Consider the following 20,358-nt stretch of genomic DNA (forward strand, 5'->3'; position numbering starts at 1 on the left):
TACCGTATGCTAAGACATACATATATAGAATCTAAAAAAAAAAAAAATGGTTATGAAGAAACTAGGGGCAGGACAGGAATAAAGACACAGATGTAGAGAATGGACTTGAGGAAACAGGGAGGGGGAAGGGTAAGGTGGGATGAAGTAAGAGAGTGGCATGGACATATATACACTACCAAATGTAAAATAGATAGCTAGTGGGAAGCAGCTGCATAGCACAGGGAGATCGACTCAGTGCTCTGTTACCACATAGAGGGGTGGGAAAGGGGGGTGGGAGGGAGATGCAAGGGGGAGGAGATATGGGGATATATGTATGCATATAACTGATTCACTTTGTTATACAGCAACAACTAACACAACATTTTAAAGCAATTATACTCTAATAAAGATGTAAAAAAAGATATGAAATAAGCAGGTGTAGATTTTTTTTTTTTTTTTTTTTTCGGTACGCGGGCCTCTCACTGCTGTGGCCTCTCCCGTTGCGGAGCACGGGACACGCTCCGGACACGCAGGCCCAGCGGCCATGACTCACAGTTCCAGCCGCTCCGCGGCATGTGGGATCTTCCCGGACCGGGGCACGAACCCGTGTCTCCTGCATCGGCAGGCGGACTCTCAACCACTGCGCCACCAGGGAAGCCCAGGTGTAGATTTTTAATGGCAAAATTCCTGCTGAATATTTTATGCTACTAATCACCAAAAAAATTGAATTAACTCTAGACCTTTAGAAATGTATTGATCATTTCCTCCGTACAACACTTTAAAAAGTTTTTTTTAAAGTTTAAAAAGTTTTTAAAGTTCATAATAATGTGACTTTGATAATTATAAAATATTTGATACATTTGAAAAATATGTATTTATATCTGTTCCAAGATATTATCTATTTTTATGATTATTCCATGGACAAAAAAAAAGAATTTTTAAGAAATATATTATCACTATTATGAGCATGCAGGACAAACATTTATATTATATTTAGATTGTAAGGTTATTTGTTCATATTTTCATTACAGGTCTTAATTGATTTAAATTTTATAAAGACTACCTGAACATCTTACATTGCTTATGAGATAATATACAGTATTAAAATGATACTTATTTATAGGTAAATTAAAAAGAAAATTTTCTCATTTTTATATACTCTGATTTTTTTAAGGTACTAGAATTTTAAGATTGTCTCAATCTTAAACTGAACTTATTATTATTATGTATTTTACTATCTTTCACAGCATGCAGTCCAACTGGGACCATCTTTTCGTAGATTATAAATTCTTGCCTTAATTTGTACTTTAGTTTCTCTAATATATATCTGGATCCTACTACCTGGACCAATTAGGCTACTAAAACAAGACAACACAAAACTTATTTTGATTATTTGTTATTGTTTAACCAACTACACCAAAGCTTAGTGCTTTAAAAGAGCCACCATTGTATACTTCACGTTTTGGAGGGTCAGGAATTTGGGCAGATTTCAGCCAGGTGATTCTTCTTTTCAATGTTGCATTGTCTAGAGTCAGTGGTATTCAGCTGGCATCTGGACTGGTCTGAAAGACCCAGCTGAGCTTCACTCACATGCCTGATGCCTTGGTGGCAAGGCTAGAAGGCTGAGCATAAGTAGGGTTCTTCGTTTCTCCATACATCTTAGGGTCTCTCTCATGATCTCCTCTGCAGAATGGCTGACTATTTACAATATATGTGGTGGTTCTTAGAGACTAATTCTGAGACTAGCGTGATGCTACTTCTGCCATATTAGTCAAAGTAGTCCCAGACTAGTCCAATTTCAAAAGGAGGGGAAACAGAACCACTCCTCAAGTAGGAGAAAGACTCCTTTGTCGCTGGTATTCTTTCACAGCACCATTGCCAAAGAAAGTGATGTCTTACATTTTTAACTTTGTCTTTTTGCTATGTATTGCAACATTTGGCTTGGGAAAATAATGAATATTTAACATAGTTTTTGTTATATATCATTTAACAATAAAACTATACATATAGATCTGAAAGTGAGGCTCTGCACACTATAAAGTATATGAAACAATTTTATGAAGATGTTGATCATTAATCAGATTGCTTTTAATAATTGTAAAATAATAGTTCCTAATTTAAAAAAAAGGCAACATTTTAAGTGCTTTCTATTCTTTTCTTGTTATTTAATTCTCCAATAATTTCCCAAGAATGCACTATTATAATTCTTGTTTTATAGATTAAGAAACTGAGGCACAGAAATATTGAGACAATTTCTTAAAATTACAGAGCTAGTAAATTGTATACCTGGGATTCAAATCTCATCAATCTGGCCTTAGAATTTATATTGCCTTTCTACTTATCCTTTCAAGATATAATGATTCCAAAATATTTCCACAGAAAGATTTATAAAATCTGGCAAATATAAAGAAATTACCAGGATTTTAGTATCTCCTAAGTGGCTAGTGACACAGTAACAATATCAGCAATTTATTCTCAGTGTCACTCCCTTTATAGATTATTTTGGGATTATTATGTTTTTACAAACACCCAGACAGGAGTAGGCCTCTGAGACTTTATGAATTAATCAGTTGAATGGCTGTTTAGAATTAAAATAATTCATAGTAAGGTAGGAATTGTTATATTATTTCTCCGAGCTCTATAGATTGTGAATTTATGCTGATATCCATGACACTTCTCTTTGAGTTGTTATATGTAAACAATCCTAGCTGTATGTATGTTAAACATGATTATCTTCAAGTCATAAAATATTTTTTACTTATATTTTTATTACTTATAATTTTACTTACATTGTTCATTAAGTGCAATTTTACTAGTACTATATTAGCACAACAGAAATATATTTTCAAACTGTCTTCTAAGTGTGTACTTTAATTATAAAGTCCTTCAGAAGGTAATTTCTCATTGATAGTTTGTAGAAATACGTGACCTAAGTGGAAATATCATTATTTAGAGAAAGTTAATTTCCTTGTGTATTTTATAATTTGAGAACATATAAAAATGATCTTTAAAATTCTCAGAGATGATATTTAATCTCTTTTAGAAATTAAAAAGTGTTTCTGGTTAGATATAAACATCTGGGATCCAAAGACACTCAATGAACTTGAAGTCATTCTCTAATGTTCTTATTTATTTTTTCAGTACGCGCAGGCTCAGCAGCCATGGCTCACGGGCCCAGCCGCCCCACGGCATGTGGGATCTTCCCGTACCGGGGCACGAACCCATGTCCCCTGCATCGGCAGGCAGAGTCTCAACCACTGAGCCACCAGGGAAGCCCCTAATATTCTTATTTCTTACAAAGCTGTTTTGGCATTTGGAGGATAATCTGAGCAGAAAAGAAAAGCATAGGAATTCAATGAAGTCATTGATTAGTATTCATCCAAGTCATTACAGAAGTAGTTCTAGACCTTCTGAATGTGAATTCCTATATATATATATATATATATATATATATATATGAGATACCCATTCTGAAATAACTCAGATATCTAGTTTGTTGTAGGGAATCATGCTTATTGCAGAAAATCTTAAGTAGGACTCTTCTGACTTGTGTCAAGGAAAAAAGGAATACATTAAGGAGCCTTCTCTAAATATTCACAGAACACACTAGCTTGATAAAATCCTTATAAGCTATGTTGTTTAGCAACCTTTTAAAAGTTGTTTAATCTAACATCTCCCAAACTCATTTCCTAAAACTTACATTTTAAGCAAAATCTCCTGATGCCCTGATTATTAACAAACACTTTAGGAAATACTACCTTAAAATATAATTTCTGTAAGTATTTCAGGACCTTCTTGTGTATTTGGGAATAGCACTGCTATATTTTTAGTGGGATTATTTACCTTTTTCTAAATGTATAGCTAGTTGCTTGGTTAAAAATACAAGTCAAATGGTAATCCAAATAAAATCCAAAGGAAACAGATGAAATAATACATACAATATCTTTTTGATATATTGAATATGAATAATATTGAATACTGATTGAATGATATAATTTAATTTACCTAATATATCCAAAATATGAGTTAAATGTGAAATCTATATAAAGTGATATTAATGAAATACCTACAATTGTTTTTCTCACATGAGGTCTTAGAAATCTGGTGTGTATCTTTACATCCACAAAATATCAATAAGGAATACTCACATTTCAAGGTTTTGATAGCCACTTTTGGCTAGTGACTACCAAATTGGGCAGCCTAGCGCTGATTCATGAAACTATTTTATTTACACACTTTTAAATTTTAATTTCACAACTTCTCACACAGTCACACTTATTTGTTTCAATAAGTAGAAAGTTGGTGACTTCAGAAGTCTGTCTAGAATTTGATATACATTTTAAAATTTTAATTAAATTTGTGATATAATTATATCTACAAAAATACACCATGCAAAGAGTCAGAAACATTGACAATCTGTCCCTAGTGATAGATGTTTATAGCTATAACCAGCAGAGGCAACTCCCTTCCCCTTTACCCCCTATAAAGGAAATGAAAAATATTTCTGTAGTTGCTATAAAATTATTCACTTAAAGGAACAAGAAAGTTTGAATACAATACTATTCTCAAAGTCCTGATGGGTGAAACAGTGCAATGAATGGAACTTCTGGTGTTTATAGTAATAAAATCCCTTGGAGAGTGTCCAAAATCCATTTGCCTAATACTGAATTGTGTGTTCCTAATGCTGTGATAGTGGCATTTCAGTCTATTCCGGAAGAACAGATGCCCACTGTTTTGGTTTTGCAGATTTTCACAGGAGATTGGCTATGTCTACTCACTAAATGGCAGAACAATTTAGAAAATACCTCTGGCCGTAACTTCATTTACATTGATTAAGAGTGCAACCTTTGTAGTAACATAATCAGAACTATGTATAATCCAGCCTTTCTAAATTGCACTGCCAGCTGATGAAGAATCTGAATTAATGTGACTAAAAGCCAAAACCAGAATTATTTTTATAATTTTATAACTGTGCGTGCCAACAAAATTTAATTTTTATTAATTTTGATACATATTGAGAAATAGATGTTAAAACTTAAGGCATGTAAAGTGCCCCATTTCTTTTTAAATCTCTGTCATGATTTTTTTCAAAATGTCAGTGTTTAAAATAATGTTTTTATACTACAATAGTATTATTTTCTGATTTAAATACAAAAAGACCATATAAAGTTAATTTTTATGTACCCATCAGTGATAGATACAATAGATACGTATAAAGGTTCTGCTAGTAATTTGAGATTCTGATTCTAATCCAAAAGGGCATAGATCTGTTGGAAGGAGCAGCAGCCCATGGTGACATTTAATTTATTGCTCAAAGAAGTTGATAAACAGTGCAAAACTGATAATTACAAATTCAATTCCATTCAATTTCAATTGTTTTCCTGATGCTGCTTATCAAGCCTATAATTAGTTTCTTTTTGATTTCCTAGATAATTCACCATATGAGATTTTCTCTCTTCCCTCTTCAGTGCCCTAAGCTGGGAATCACTCCCCCTTCTATGCAGTTTAAAATAGTAGAAAGATTATACAGTTTGGTTTCAGGAAATCAGGGTTTCAGTTAAGGTTTTACATTTATTAGCTGTACTGTTTTGTTTAAGTCATAGCACTGTGTCTCTCTGTTCTCATTTATAAGTAAAAATAGTCCCTAACTCATAGCAACAATGTGAAAAGAGAATGTGAGCATGCACATTGAAATTTCACGGGTTGCCTGTTGTGAATAAATCATTGTTTAAGACGGTGGTTCTCAGCTTGGTCCTGGAAAGAGCAGCATCAGAATAATGGAGAACTTGTTAGAAATGCAAAGCAATTAAACCCCATTCCAGACCTACTAAACCAGAAACTCTAGGGGTAGAGCCTAGTGATCTATTTTAACAAACCCTGCAGGTGATTTTGGTGCTTATTAAAGTTTGAGAACCAGCAGTATAAAAGAATCCTACTTGTCTTTCAACTCGGCATCAGAGTCTTGCCTGATATAGTCTTCTGACATCCCCTTGTAATTTGTGTTTAATGATTTGTCAAGGTGTCACTGATAATGACATTCGACTTTCACACATGGCTTTATGACATGAATTATTCAATATTTAATATGTAATGAAAATCTCTAAGTAGAAGTTAAATATAATTACATAAAACACAATATAACTCATGTAGGTATCTATTTGGATATTAGTTTTAAATTTCACCTACCTATGGAATTGGCAAAGACATCATATATCACAACATGTTAGAATCTAGGAAATACCATTGCTTTACTCCAATTTGTATTTTTCTTTTTACATTGTTCAAATTCTGGTGATTTCTTTCCTCCTCTCCTCTCCCCCCTCTTCCCCCTCCCTCCCTTCCTTCCTTCCTTCCTCCCTCCCTCCCTCCCTCCATCCCTTCCTTCCTCCCTCCCTCCATCCCTTCCTTCCTCACCCCCTTCCTTCCTTCTTTCCTTTCTTTTCTTCTTTCTTTTTCTCTTTCTTTCTTTCTTTCTTCTTCTTTCTTTCTTTCTTTCTTTCTTTCTTTCCTTTCTTTCTTTCTTTCTTTTTCTTTCTTTCCGCCCTCCCTCCCTTCCTTCCTTCCTTCTTTTCTTCTTTCATAAATGCCATTATAACATCTTCTGCCATGTTTGCTTTCTTTAAATAGTGCTGTTGGTACTACTGCAACTGCATAGAATGGTTTCATGCATTTGTTTTTAGTTCAGTTTAGATAAACAATTTCTTTTAGAGTAGCAAAGAAGATGAATAGAAGACAAAGAGAAGTATAGAGGAGAAGAGCAGGGAAAACAAGCAATAAAGGTGTTATTTAAGAAAACCTGTTGATTTTTGTGCATCTGTGTGTTTAGTTACAATGTAGAATATTTTCTTACTCGGGGTTGAAGGAGAAAAAAACTGCCATGTATAATGCCTGCCTTCAATACATTTTTTTTTCCTCTTTTTCTCTATCAATTCTAATACTTCTGTGTTCTGTCTTCTGCCAACACTGCTTTAATGGCTTTGTGTTTTATGCTTCATTCCTTTGGGCAAAAAGAATAAATCCAAATTGTTTACAAGCTACAACGTGGACTTCCTATAAGAAAGAAATGTATCTTTATTAAGCATCTCTGGCTACAGTTGTTCAAGGTTTTACTACTTAGCCATTCCTAGCCCACTGCTTGGTGATTTGCAAAAATATTCTTATACTATAAAAAGTATATATATTTTTGCAGTTATGATTATTTTATTTCCTATTTTAAGAGTCTTGTTGATAATAACATAATGATTTATTATAAGCATAATGTGATTTATGAAATTACTTATGTGACAGGAAAAAGCTCTACATGCTTTAATTCATTTAATATTAATTATAACTTTATATAAGTACTATTATTATCCCCATTTTAGAGATGAGTAAACTGAAAAAAAGGGAGTTTAAAGATGAACATATACACACTACTATTTAAAATGGATAACCAACAAGGACCTACTCTATGGCACAGGAAACTCGGCTCAGTATTATGTAACAACTGAAATGGGAAAAGAATTTGAAAAAGAACAGATATATGTATATGTATAACTGAATCACTTTGCTCTACAACTGAAACTAATACAACATTGTAAATCAACTATAGTCCAATATAAAATAAAAACAATAGATGACCACTAATAAAAAAAAAGTAATAATAAATAAATAAATAACCTCTTCAAGATCACATACTAGAAGTCGTAAAGCAGGGATTTAAATGATGGTGATCTTGTTACAAAGTGCTTGGTATTAGCGGTTTCAAGGTAACACCAAAGACAAGACTTAGGAGTAAAGTCTTAAACAATTCCACTTCAATCATCTCAATCTGTTTTTATTTTCTTTTTAGCAGGGCTAGGGGAAAGTGTCAGCATTAGCTGAGTTTTACACAATTTTGAATTTTAATTTTTGAACATTTGAGAGAGGTAGGAATGGGAGACTCATCTCTTCAATTGTCAAGCTACTATTTTTGAAGAAGAAATATACACTTTGCATGAAAAACCTCAGGAAAAGATGAAGAAGGAGGTGACTTCCTTCTCTTTTACCCCTCACTCCCCAGCCCCCAAGTATTTCTGATACTGATGACTCCATGATGGAAAAGCTTCTTAACTCAGAGGTGCCTGCTCTGACACAGATGCAGAGAGAATGCCCAATTATATTTATTTTGATTGAGGATATAATTATCTACTTTTTCCCTTTAAAATAGTCATGGCCTTCCTTGGGAAATTTTATTTTGCATGATCTTCTTTTTTTTTTTTTTTCACTTAGTTTGCCTTTGAATTCTTATCACATTTTATCTTTTTTTTTTCATTCTTCTAGTTTATGATTTTATGTCTTTGGTTTCTTTGGTTCGCTCTTGTTTTATGTTTCTTTAATTATTCATATTTATTTTAAAAATCTGATATTTTCCAAGCAGGAATGAAGTTAAGTTCAAAGAGGTTTTTGCCTTGGGACACAATATTTAAGAGGACAGGAAAACTCAGTAATCAAAATATGTAATATTTTCATACAATATCTTTTAAAAAATCACCAGCAATCTGTGGCTCGTGGGCTGGTCATCTCTTTTTGTAAATAAAGTTTTATTGGAACAAGCACTGGGATTAGATGAGATGAGTGAGGCACAGTTATGCAAGTGCAGGGTCAAATTCTGTCTTTATTTAAATTTTTGCTATTTTTTTATTATGGGTTTTGAATTACTTTTATTTTTTTAAATACTGCATTAAATATTATTTACATTGATTATGTACTTACTTTGTGCCCCCTTGAATTTTCCACCCTGAGGCAACTGTCTCCCTCACATTACCCTAGTCCCAAACTGAGAATATGAGGTTTTTAACTGCTGTTGTTTTAAGTAATCCTTGGAGCCCACTTTCATACTCTCGTTATTGTTTTCTCCATGAGATCCACAACTAAAAATCTTTCCCCCCAAAATGATTATTTTTATACATAACACTTATGGATTAGTAGATTTTAAGTCCTTAACATATGTCAAGCTATGTAAAGAATGGCCTACTATGCAAATTCAGAGTACAAGTTCTACAGATCTCTTATTTTTCAAATAAAACATAATAAATCTTACACATATCAAATTAGGGTGAATCCAAGTATCTAATTCTTGGTATACTTTTCAGATTTTCCAAAACACTGGAGGGTTATGGAATCCATGATGGTGATCCGAATGACTTCCACACTTAAACTGGACCCAATTTGCCTAAAGAGTAAAAATCACTGATCTTTCCTCTATTGCCTTTGCTCCTTGGTGTCACGTGGTGTCCCTGTTGAACTCTAGCCCTCCACAAACAACACCCGTTGCTGGTCCTCTTTGTAATAATGTCTTTCTGGTCTGAGATCTAGCACAAACTGCCATCAACCTCCACAGCAAAGAGGTCTTTACTCTTTGTAGGGCAAACACAATTAAGTTTCTTTGTGTTAGCCTATTCCCAGTCTTTATTCTTAGAAATCAAGCTATGCATTAGGTCTTCTGGCATCAACCTCATGCCAGGAAGATGGTAGCTATCCTCCAAAGAAACTATACTCCTTGTCTTGAGATTAGTTCAGCAGCCTAGACTCCCACTGCCTTCAGGTAACTTGGCATCAGGATTCTTGTTGCACTTTTATGCTCAGAGCCAACCCCCCACCAATACATGTCTCCTAACTTTGATTCCAGTGATCTGGTGGAGAATGCTATTTGTTTCCCTCCAGGAAAGTACTTAGATATTTATGTATATTGGATCCCCTTCTTCTCTTATAATTTATTTTCTATTTTAGCAATGCCAGGTAGTATAGAATCACAAAGGAAAAGAAATTCTAGGATAGTAGTTTTCCATAAAGATTTACAGAACCAAGAAGGCGAATCTCTCCAAAGGGAATGGATGAAAAGTAATTACTTAATTAAATTTGTTCCCTGTAGTTGAGGAATACTTTTTTTTCTTCCATTGTTTACCTACCTCAAACCATAGAAAAAAGGAACTCAGTATATCTTTACTCTAGGACATTCTATTTCCCGAGGTTGGAAGCACATTTCAGCTAACACAGGGACTGATATTGAGCCATATCTTCTGGAGGGTGTCAGTTTCCTGTTGCTTTGCTCTTTCCTCCACACAGACACAGTTGGCTCTCATTACTGGCTTTTTCTTTTTTATCAGTCTTCAAGTATTTGTCATCTCCTGCCTGTCTCTACCCTTCCACCCACTGCTAATCTTTCTTTCTGTGCCCAGACTGTAGAGGATCTTTAGTTTAGCATCCATAAGGTTAGATTTGTAGACCACTGGCCGGGATCAAAACCAATTTGGGGAGAGAATTGGAGGCTTAGGCTTTATATGTAAGGAACAGTTGCATTTACGATTTCATAAGATATACACTTGGCCGTTTAATATTTTGAATGCCATTTATTTAATTTTCTATTTTTAAACTGTCTCTATTGGTTAAATCCCAAGCAGCAGCAAGACGAGGGGTTTTTTTGTCTTATAACTTTCAAAATACTATTATATATGATCACATATATAATTCTCATAAAATTTCTATGGATTAGGTGATCAGTTGTTTCTTAGGTGAGTAATTAGAGATCTTAAATAACATTTATAAAATTGCATGGATTGGTAGTGCTAGGATTTGAATCTAGGTTTCTTGGGTCCAGATGCTGGCCTCTTAATCCCTGTGTCGGAACACATTAGCCTTTCAGAAGCTCCTGCAAGGCCCTCTGACACTCTGGCATCACTTCACCATTTCATTACTCCATATAGCATTTCACTTCCAAGACAGGCTCTAAGTTTTGTCAAATAAAAAGTGGGTGAGGATTTTAGGATTGAGGACTAAGGCTTGTTCCCTTTTCCTCTTTTACTGTCTCTCAAGAGCAAGAATCAGATGAAAATCAGGGTCTGTGTTACAAGAATCATTGTGTCCAATTACATAAATATCCTCCAAATGCAATAAGAAAGGGGCCAATTTTCTGAAATGGTTCATTTACGAACGGTGTAGTAATAACGGTGTAGTAATACCAGTAATGTTAAATACAAAGGACAAAAGCATGGAATACACAAAAGGAATCAGAAAAATCATTCACTTTTAAGTTAAAGAAGTCCTTTAAGCAATTATTTTGCCTGAATTTTAATTATTTTGTATGTCAAATTTCCATGTCGGGTAGAAGCAGCCAACAACTAACACGTCAGAAAGTTATGCCAATATTCCCTTACAACAACTGTCAAACTAAGGATATTTCCCTGAGGAATAATTAAAAATGGCACACAGTCTAGTACAATCAAGGTGAAGTTTAGCCAGTGACTGGAGCAAACTATAGGTTTCAGTGTGACAAAACTTGTGTGAAGATATTTCTAACATTACTATACAATGTCTTGAATTTGATTCGATATTCCATCACAGGTATGAGAACATATAATTGGTCTAAATGTAAAAAGAATACAAAGGAAGGGGCTAAATTCGAACTTTTTCTGGTTACTGTCTTGCTTTGTGGATTATATCAATACCGTTTCAATGCAGGATAAAGGATGTCCCTCCTAGCGTGGGTTCTTCTTTTTAACTCCCTACAAACGTAAGAAAAAAATGGCAACAAACACAAAACCACCTCAAAAAAGTGACAAAAGAATGTGATCCATTAATTTGTAAATGCCTTCTAAAGCTTTCCTTAATAAATTAGACATGTCAAGGTAAGTAAGCCACTGGCACAAAAGATTACCATGTGTCTTATAGCCCAGTCACTAATTAGGACTGAATTTTGCCTTTCCATTTGAAAAAATTACATTACTCCCTTTTTCCTTCATTTCTGAAAACAATTTGCTAACCACTGTCATCAGGAAGTTTGTTTTTCTTTTCGTGAATCTTACACAAACAGTGGTTTGTGCTAGTTTCCCAAGGTCTACAAATATTTTGGTCCTGCTGCAGTTTTGGCATATGACCCCACAATCAGCATCAAACTAAGCCAAATATATGTACATGGAAAGGCAATACAATTTTTTCACTTATTTTTCTTTGCCATTCTGAAAATAGTGTTGCCCCTCAAAAGAAAGAATTATTGGTTTGTTTTATAACTTTAGTGAAGAATATAATTTTTGCAACTACTTTTTAGTCTTTTATCTGCTATCTGCAGTGATAATATAATTCAAGAAATATGGACCCCAGATATAAATATTCTATGATAAAGAAATTTTTTAATAAAGTCAATTAATTTGGAATGTTCTTATTGGCAGAGAATTTTGTCTTTTAAAACCTGGGGTTTAGTCTCAACTAACCATTTAATTCATGGACCAAAGCCAGCCTGACACTTGTTTTGTATGGCCAATGATCTAAAAAGGATTTTTATATTTTTAAGTGTTTGAAGAAAAATTTAAAAACAATACTTAGTGTCACATTAAAATTACACAAAATTTAAATTAGTGTCCATACATAAAGTATTGTTAAACACTGGTGTACATAATGTCTGTTGCTGGTTTTGCATTCCAACAGCACAGCTGAGTAGCTGAAACAGAGACCCTATGACTCACAAAGCCTAAAATATTATGTCTCTTTACAGAAAAAGTTTTCAGACCCCTGTTCTAGATGAATTGAGGGAAGTGATTAACCCTGCCAGGGAGTCTGCTTCATATATTAAATGGAGACAGAACCCCTCCTCTAATTGAAGAAGGTGGTACTATAAAATGGTATCCCGAGTTAGATGGGGGTTCTTGGATTCATGAAGCTAGAAATGGCTAACATGTACTTACCCAATCAATATTTCATTTTATACATGAATGAGTAGATAAATTACCTAAGTTTACACAGCTTAGGATAGTAGTTGTGAAATATGAAACCAGATCATATTACTAATAGATGCCAGTTTTATATGCTTAACATTTATTGGTCCTTGCATCAAAATTTTATATACATTTTTGTACTTTATCTTCACAACCTTGCATCGTAGGTATTATTATCAACATTTTATAGCTTAACTGAGCCTTGCAGAAGTTAAGTAACTACTTCATTGTTTAAAATTAGTAAGAGGTAGAGACATTATTCTAACTTGGGTGTCTCTGACTCCTAGGATTTTACATTTAATTATAAACTGATGCCTTCCTTTGACAGAAATCTTTTCCTTTTACTAAAGTTATAAGAAAGTGCACATATTGTGAAAGAAATGAGTATGGTCCTTAATGATAATATTAGGGAACACTGACTTGGAACGCCCTTTGCATGGAGGAAACTAATGTTAATTAATGCACAAGGGGAAAATGCTTCAGTTCTACATGTAGTGGCATTACTTGTGCATTTGTTGGGTGAATAGTTCTGAAACAATATTGAACAGTAACATAAAGCAGGTGGAAATAGGCATGTTCTACCCAATTTCAAGGCATGTTTCAAGAGCATGTGTTTTGTATTTCAGTTTAAAGAGCAAATTGTTACGATTATCTTACATGATTTTGATGGTTTTCATTTTATAAAAAAAATTTTCATATGTATTTTACTTTACTTTCAAATCAGATAGTTGGACATTTTTATTCTTCATTTGCAAATGAGAAAGTGGGAGAGAAAAGTAAACTAATTCCCAGAGAGTAATGAGCAGAGGTAGAGCCAAATATCATGGCCCCAAGCATTAGTTCTGGGCCTGTTAGTGTATTCCTGGCAGAAAGCTACTGGTAACACCACCATACTTTTGTCAGTGTCCAAGAATAAAGAGAACTGTCTGGGTTTGAGGGACAGAGAGGCAAAAGGAATTTTTTTTCCTTTCTCATATTAGTAAATAAACCTCATTAACTTTTTTAAAGATGTGAAGCATAGAATAAAACTGGCTGTTATTTAGTTCAAATTTACTATATTGTTTATATTTTTAAATTTTGCTTTGGTTTATGGTTGAAGTTTTTTTTTTTTTTTTTTTTTTTTTTTTTTTTTTGCGGTACGCGGGCCTCTCATTGTTGTGGCCTCTCCCGTTGCGGAGCACAGGCTCCGGATGCGCAGGCTCAGCGGCCATGGCTCACGGGCCTAGCCGCTCCGCGGCATGTGGGATCTTCCCAGACCGGGGCACGAACCCGTGTCCCCTGCATCGGCAGGCAGACTCTCAAGCACTGCACCACCAGGGAAGCCCGTATGGTTGAAGTTTTCTATTTAATTCAGTATTTAGTGAGTAATTCTACTGTTTATAATTTATTGACTTTTCTTCTTCTGAAAAACACAGGGAGGAGATTAAATCAAAGTTGACAGACCTATTTTTCCTCCATTAATTGAATAGTATGATTTATTCAAATATGAAGACAGTAAACATTTTTATGAGTATTTACTTTTCATGCCATTCACGAGACATTCCTATTAAAGTATGAACATTTTCAAATGCAAAACAAATATGTCTTTGATTGGCTGAGTGAATTCTATAGAGCGAATTTCATAGAAGAGGCCATTTCATTTTGTGTTGTTAGGATAATCTGATGAACACCATTGTTCCCTTTATTCGAGAACTAGCGGGCTTTGCCCAGAACAAAGATGCTATGACTGCAGCTACAATTTTATTTTTCAGATTATAGATTGTAACCATCCTATTACACTAATATGTTATATTCAAATAGATTTCATTGCATATTACTGTCTATCAAGAATAGAGAAAAAGTATTTCCCTGAATGAATCCAAATTATGCTGAAATCACACAAATGTGGAATTAGCTACCAATTTATTCCATAAAGCAACTGGGGATTGTAGCCTATTCTGTATTGAAACAAGAACCTTAAGGTTAGGATTTAGCATTTTAGAAGTTTTATCCATGAGAGTGCCTATTACATTTTTAACCTTATTCCTCACATAGGTGCTAAATTATCTACTAAGGAATCTAGCATAAGGAAATTACAAAATGATTTTTCTTTTTAAATTTTTTGTCTTTTTTTGTTCAAAAAATTAGAATAAACAGAATTAGTAATATCATTCTACAGTCATGCAATCACTATGTCGGAGACTTAAAAAATACTGGATCCATGTTTAACTATTATAAAGACATACAGTTCAGAAGAGAACTGGATTCAGAGAAGAAAAATTTTATTCTAGTGGAATGATCTTGGAAATATTGGAATATTTTTCCTCAAAAGAATGTTCTGCTGAGTAAAATCCACATTTCATGTTTCAAATGAAAGCAATAACAATAGTAACAATAAAAACTAAATTTATCAGGGTATAAGCATATTGAGGTCTCTGAAAGTCAGGGGTATTCATCAAAAGAGACCGTAACTGGCAGTTACGATTTGTGCAAGTGGCATGTATTTATACAATTTTCGTATATTTTCTCTCTGAAGTAGGAAGCGAGGTAACCTCTTGAGAGGGAATGGGGAAGAGCAGGACTAGCGGGTTTAGGAGAGGAGAAAAGGTTTAAAATAATTAGTGCAATATACACACCCTCTGCACACAGTGAACACCGTCCAACTGACTTGAAACTATAGATAGATTTGCAGAGCCTAAGACTGTTTGTGATCCTGCCATTTCAACTGAACTCTTGAATCAGTTTGGTCAAGCACCATGCTAATAAGGTCAAAAAGCCAGTCAAACTGGTTGTCTCACTTGAATGATTGTGTGACTAAAGTGATGAGTGGAAACAGCCTTAAACTCACATTCACCCCCAAACCTTGTCTTCTGAAAAACTGTCCTGTTTCTGTTTCTGTATAGTCTTGCTGTCTACATTAATGTTTCTCAACATTTTAGAGCACATACTTCCTGTAGAAAGCATATTCAAGTCTATGCCCTCTTTTAAAGTCTCTCAAATTCAAAACAATTTATTTAAAATCCCAAAAGACAAAAGGACTTTCAACTGCTTCTTCAAAATAAAGATACCTTTTCTTTATCTTTATGCATTAATGCCTATTTTACAGGAAACTGTAAGTTGAGCACGGGCTTTGAAACTTCACTTCTCCTGTTATCTCCATAAGCCCATTAGGGAAATTGTGTGCTAGTAAACATCTTTTAATAATAAAAACCTTCCTATTTTCTAACATCTAATTCTTGTTAACTGTACATTGATACTTAACTTTATATACTGAACTCACTGGGTATTAATTCTATATTTACCAAACACCATCCACCACAGTTATCATTAGTGCAGACACAGTGGAAAGTAGGTTATGGCATTTATCAAATTGAGTCAGTAAAGTCTCATTTGTGGCTTCCCACTGTTTATACATTAAAATCAATCTTTGTATAAAGATGATGGGACAAATCAAACACTGTAATTTGTTGTTTTGGGATATTTTTGTAGGGCAAAAAGGATCTACTTGAAATTCTTTTTTAGTAAAACTTAACCAGTTGAAAGGACCAAAAGTATTAACTAATTGAAAAGACTCAATATAATCACACATGAAAAAATATCATACAATGAGCATCTTTCAGTGATCCCTTAGCAACTTTACAGAAAAAAAAATTGAAATTTGATAGTGTCCATACAAGGAGACTAAATTTCAGCATCTTATGTTCCCTCCTATGAATCATGCGCATGTCCTAGGTGGGCTCCCACTCCCTTTTGCCCCATCTAAGAAATGTACCTGAAGCTAAGTGTCCTTGAGGATTTTTTTTTTTTTACAATACAATTTTATATTTTTTAAATATACTATATATGTTAAGGATAAGGGGTGAAGTTTTCTTCCTCTGTAATAGCTGTTTCAAGAGTTTAATGGATTAGGAGATTAGTTTTAACCTTGAGGAAAAATGTACAAATTTGTCTCATTAGGATATTTCTACCAAGCATTTTTTAAGGCTATATTTTAATGTTGATTTCAAAAAGAAGGAAAAGTTTCATTTAAAAAATAATTTAGTGAATTACGTTCTTTCATAACTTCCACCCTAATTTGTTACAAAGATAAGTCTAAAGATTCTTAGTTTTGTGTACTAATTTACATTTATATTTAAAGATTAATTTTACTTGTATCTTAAAACAAGATTTTTATGTTGAAAAAAACACTTAATACATTTGTATAAAGGCAGTAAATGTCCAAAGGTAAATGCTCTGTCAATTTTTTTTTCTACCACAACGAGAAACAGGTCTCTGCAAACACAGACTTGGGTTCTTAAGGTTCAACTTTCTGAGGAACTGTGGGCTGTGGATCTGAATAACACACAGAAACAACTTGATTTCTCTTTTTACAATGGTACCAGAACTTCACAGCTACAATGAGTATGAACACATGAAAAAATGACTTCGCTCAAACAGGATTTAGAAAAGTTGGGGTGACCGCAGGGCCAGGGCAGCATCCCTGCGTGGTGAGGTTTACAGTCAGTCGTTCAATCATGGAGAGAGTGTATGTGTGTATACAGATATCTATATATATAAATAACCATGGCTAGTCATTTACAAGCCTGTAAATGTGATGCTGTGCTCCATGTTCACTCTTTGAAACTTCAAATACACAGGCCATGCACAGGAGAGTTTCTTGTGTATCCCTGTTTGTTACCACCAATAAAACTGTGAAGTTTTTCAAAACACTGTTCATCATATATTTCTCTGGTAAGTGTTTGAGCTTGTGGATGAAACTGATCATATATTCACACATCAGGGACCGGTTTATTTGGTATACAAATCGGCCATTCTCAAACCTTGCATATTCCCTCTCTACTTTTTCTACTACTTGCTTCCCAAAGAAGCAAACTTTGGTGGAACAGGTGACTGTCATTCTCAGAACTCTCATACTGACTGGTCACGCCGTAAAAAGTCCCGGCATCATCTTGAATACCGCAGTTTAAATCAGCCCAGAATTTTACGAGGAAGAAGGCATTTTGAAGGCCCTTTCCAAACAGTTCCTTTAAGACACCTTTCTTTTCAGGAAATTTGTCATAAATCTGACGAATGTCCACTGATTAGAGCAATGGGTCACTGTAAGAATGGTTGGCATGCCCAATGTGCACGAATAGGTGTTTGTTGTACGAGTCAGGGTCTCGCTGCTGTTTGAGGAAAGCTGAGAACTCCACCAGGCGGAGTTTGGTTGTGCCAATGGAGCGGCCCTGCTAGGCCAGGACCGAGGGAGCTGGGGCTGACGCAGGCTCAAACCCTGGGATGGGGGCTGTGACCGCTGGCTGGATGGGGTAGGCCTGCTGCACGAAGGGCTTGACGTCTTGCGAGGATCCAGGCTGTCCTGTTTGTATCATTCCCGACCAGAACCCCAACGCCCCTGGGAAGGTGGGGTGTGGAATCCCTGGCAGCCCCAGCTTGCTGTAAATGGCAGTGGCTGATACGATCTGGGCTGAGGACATGGCGGCCATGTGCTGCTGAGCCTTATCCTTTGCAGTCTGATCCTTTAGCTTGGAACGAAAATCTTGCCTTCTGGCAAGAACCTGAATGTGACTAGAATGTGACACCTTAATGGCGGCTTGAATATCTCGAACTTTCTTTCTTGCTAAGAACTGTATATGACTAGACACCTGTTTTCTGGTCCTCGGCTTCCCGATCATGGGTCTGACATATCTGGCTATAAATTCATTCCTACCATACATCTTGCCTTCATCTGATAAGATGATTTTCCTCCTCCCACACGGTGGATACATAGCCAAGGCTTCCTGAAAGCACTGCTCAATGTCGGGGCTCCAGACCCCTTCTGCATCATTGTCAATGGGCTTATCTGCTGAGTCACTCATCCTTTCCATATTTTCGGCAGGGATCTTACTGCCGCTCCAGCTGCTGGGCTCAATTTTGGCGGTTGGATTTTCCAAGCCGAAGCCTGGAGTCTTTTCAAGAAAATAAACCGAAGGGAAGTTTTCCAGGGAGAGTCTACTCCAGGGTTTGGTGGTAACTGCGACTCAGTCTTTTTTGGGCACAATGTTTCTGCTGACTCCCGAAAATTTTCCTCATGAACGTGCAATGAAGCAGCGGCGGCGGCAGCAACAGTGCTGCCACAGCGCCCAGTGAGTCAGAGGCAAACTTCGGTGCCGCTTCCTCCGCCTTCAGCTTGAGCCCGGTTCCCATTCCCCCGGCTGGGCCACCCTCCCCCGCCCCCAGCGCTGCTCCTGCCCCTGGGCCGGCTGGACGTACTGGGCTGCTGCTCGCGGCTCTGGGCAAAGGTGGACGGGGTGGGGTGGGGGGCTTCACTGCATGGCCTGTCCCCGAATGCGGCCGCCCTGAGCCCGGGCCCCTCAGCGCGGACTGGCCCGCAGGGTGGAAGCGAGTCTGCAAAGTACTTGGTGGGCGCCCGCAGCGGCAGCTGCAGAGGCTCAGCTGGGCTCCAGCCGCCTTGAGAATTTTAATAGCAAAAAGAAAAAAAAAGAATTTGATCTTCTCCCTATTCTCATATAAGTGAAGGCAGTCAAGACGGGTGCAGTTTGGAGAGGGAATATTGCACTAAAACAGGGATCACTAAGAAGGAAATAATATTGTTATAATTTATGTCGAAGAGTGTTTTGCCTATGTTTTCCTCTAGGAGTTTTATGGTTTCTGTTCTTACATTTAGGTATGATATCATTTATATGTGGAATCTAAGAAATAAAACAAACTAGTGAATGTAACAAAAAAGAAGCAGACTCACAGATATAGAGAACAAACTAGTGGTTTGTTCTGTGAGTCTGTGGGGAGAGGGAAGCTGAGAGGGACAAGATAGAGGTAGGGGATTAAAAGGTGCAAACTACTGTGTATAAAATAAGCTACAAGGATATATTGTACAATGAAGGGAATGTAGCCAATACTTTGTAAGAGCAATAAATATAATACAATCTTTAAAAATTGTGGATCACTGTATTGTACATCTGTAACATATAACATTGTACATAAACTATACTTTAAATTTTAAAAAAGTATACAGGATGATGTGTGTGGGTTATATGCAAATACTACAACATTCTATATAAGGGACTTGAGCATCCTTGAATTCTGGTATCTGAACGGGCTCCTGGAACAAATCCCCAGGGATACAGAGGGACAACTGTATTGGTCACAGTAAATCAAGGGGAAGGCATATTCACTCTATGTTAAGTACAAAATAAATAAATATCATTTAATCCTCACCAAAAAAGGGGGGGTAATAATGGGTTAAAGACCACGAGTTCAGTATACATTAAATGAATTCAAGATAACTGTGAGACAGCTAACTATAGATGTTGAGTAACCTGTTACATACAGGAGTTGGAGGTTATGAACAGTGTTTTGACTTGGAAACACAAATTTCAGAGTCCTCATAGTTATTACTATCCATGGAGGGCCACTGTCAGAAAGCTGTTACGTACAGCTTAGAATCATAGTCTCCTTTGCAACAAGCTCTGTCCCATTGAAAAATCCTGGTGTTATAACGTCCAATATGCCTAAAATATACCAACTTCTCTCTATCTCCCCATTCAAATCATTGATATCTCTCTACTAGTCTTCAGAAATAGCCCTCTATGCTTCTAATTTCTACTACTGCCTCCTTTCCTAAGCATAGCTTCATGGTCTCCAAAAGATATGTCTCCCCAAGAATGAGACCTTA

At 35.7% G+C, this 20,358-nt stretch overlaps 1 pseudogene; it reads right to left on the reverse strand.

The window, feature by feature from the left end:
- Positions 1–17,253: 17,253 nt before the first annotated feature.
- On the reverse strand, positions 17,254–18,565 carry LOC132519520 (transcriptional enhancer factor TEF-1-like; annotated as a pseudogene).
- Between the last annotated feature and the right edge of the window lie 1,793 nt (positions 18,566–20,358).

Source organism: Lagenorhynchus albirostris, chromosome 4 (assembly GCF_949774975.1).
Source record: "Lagenorhynchus albirostris chromosome 4, mLagAlb1.1, whole genome shotgun sequence".
Taxonomy (NCBI): domain Eukaryota; kingdom Metazoa; phylum Chordata; class Mammalia; order Artiodactyla; family Delphinidae; genus Lagenorhynchus; species Lagenorhynchus albirostris.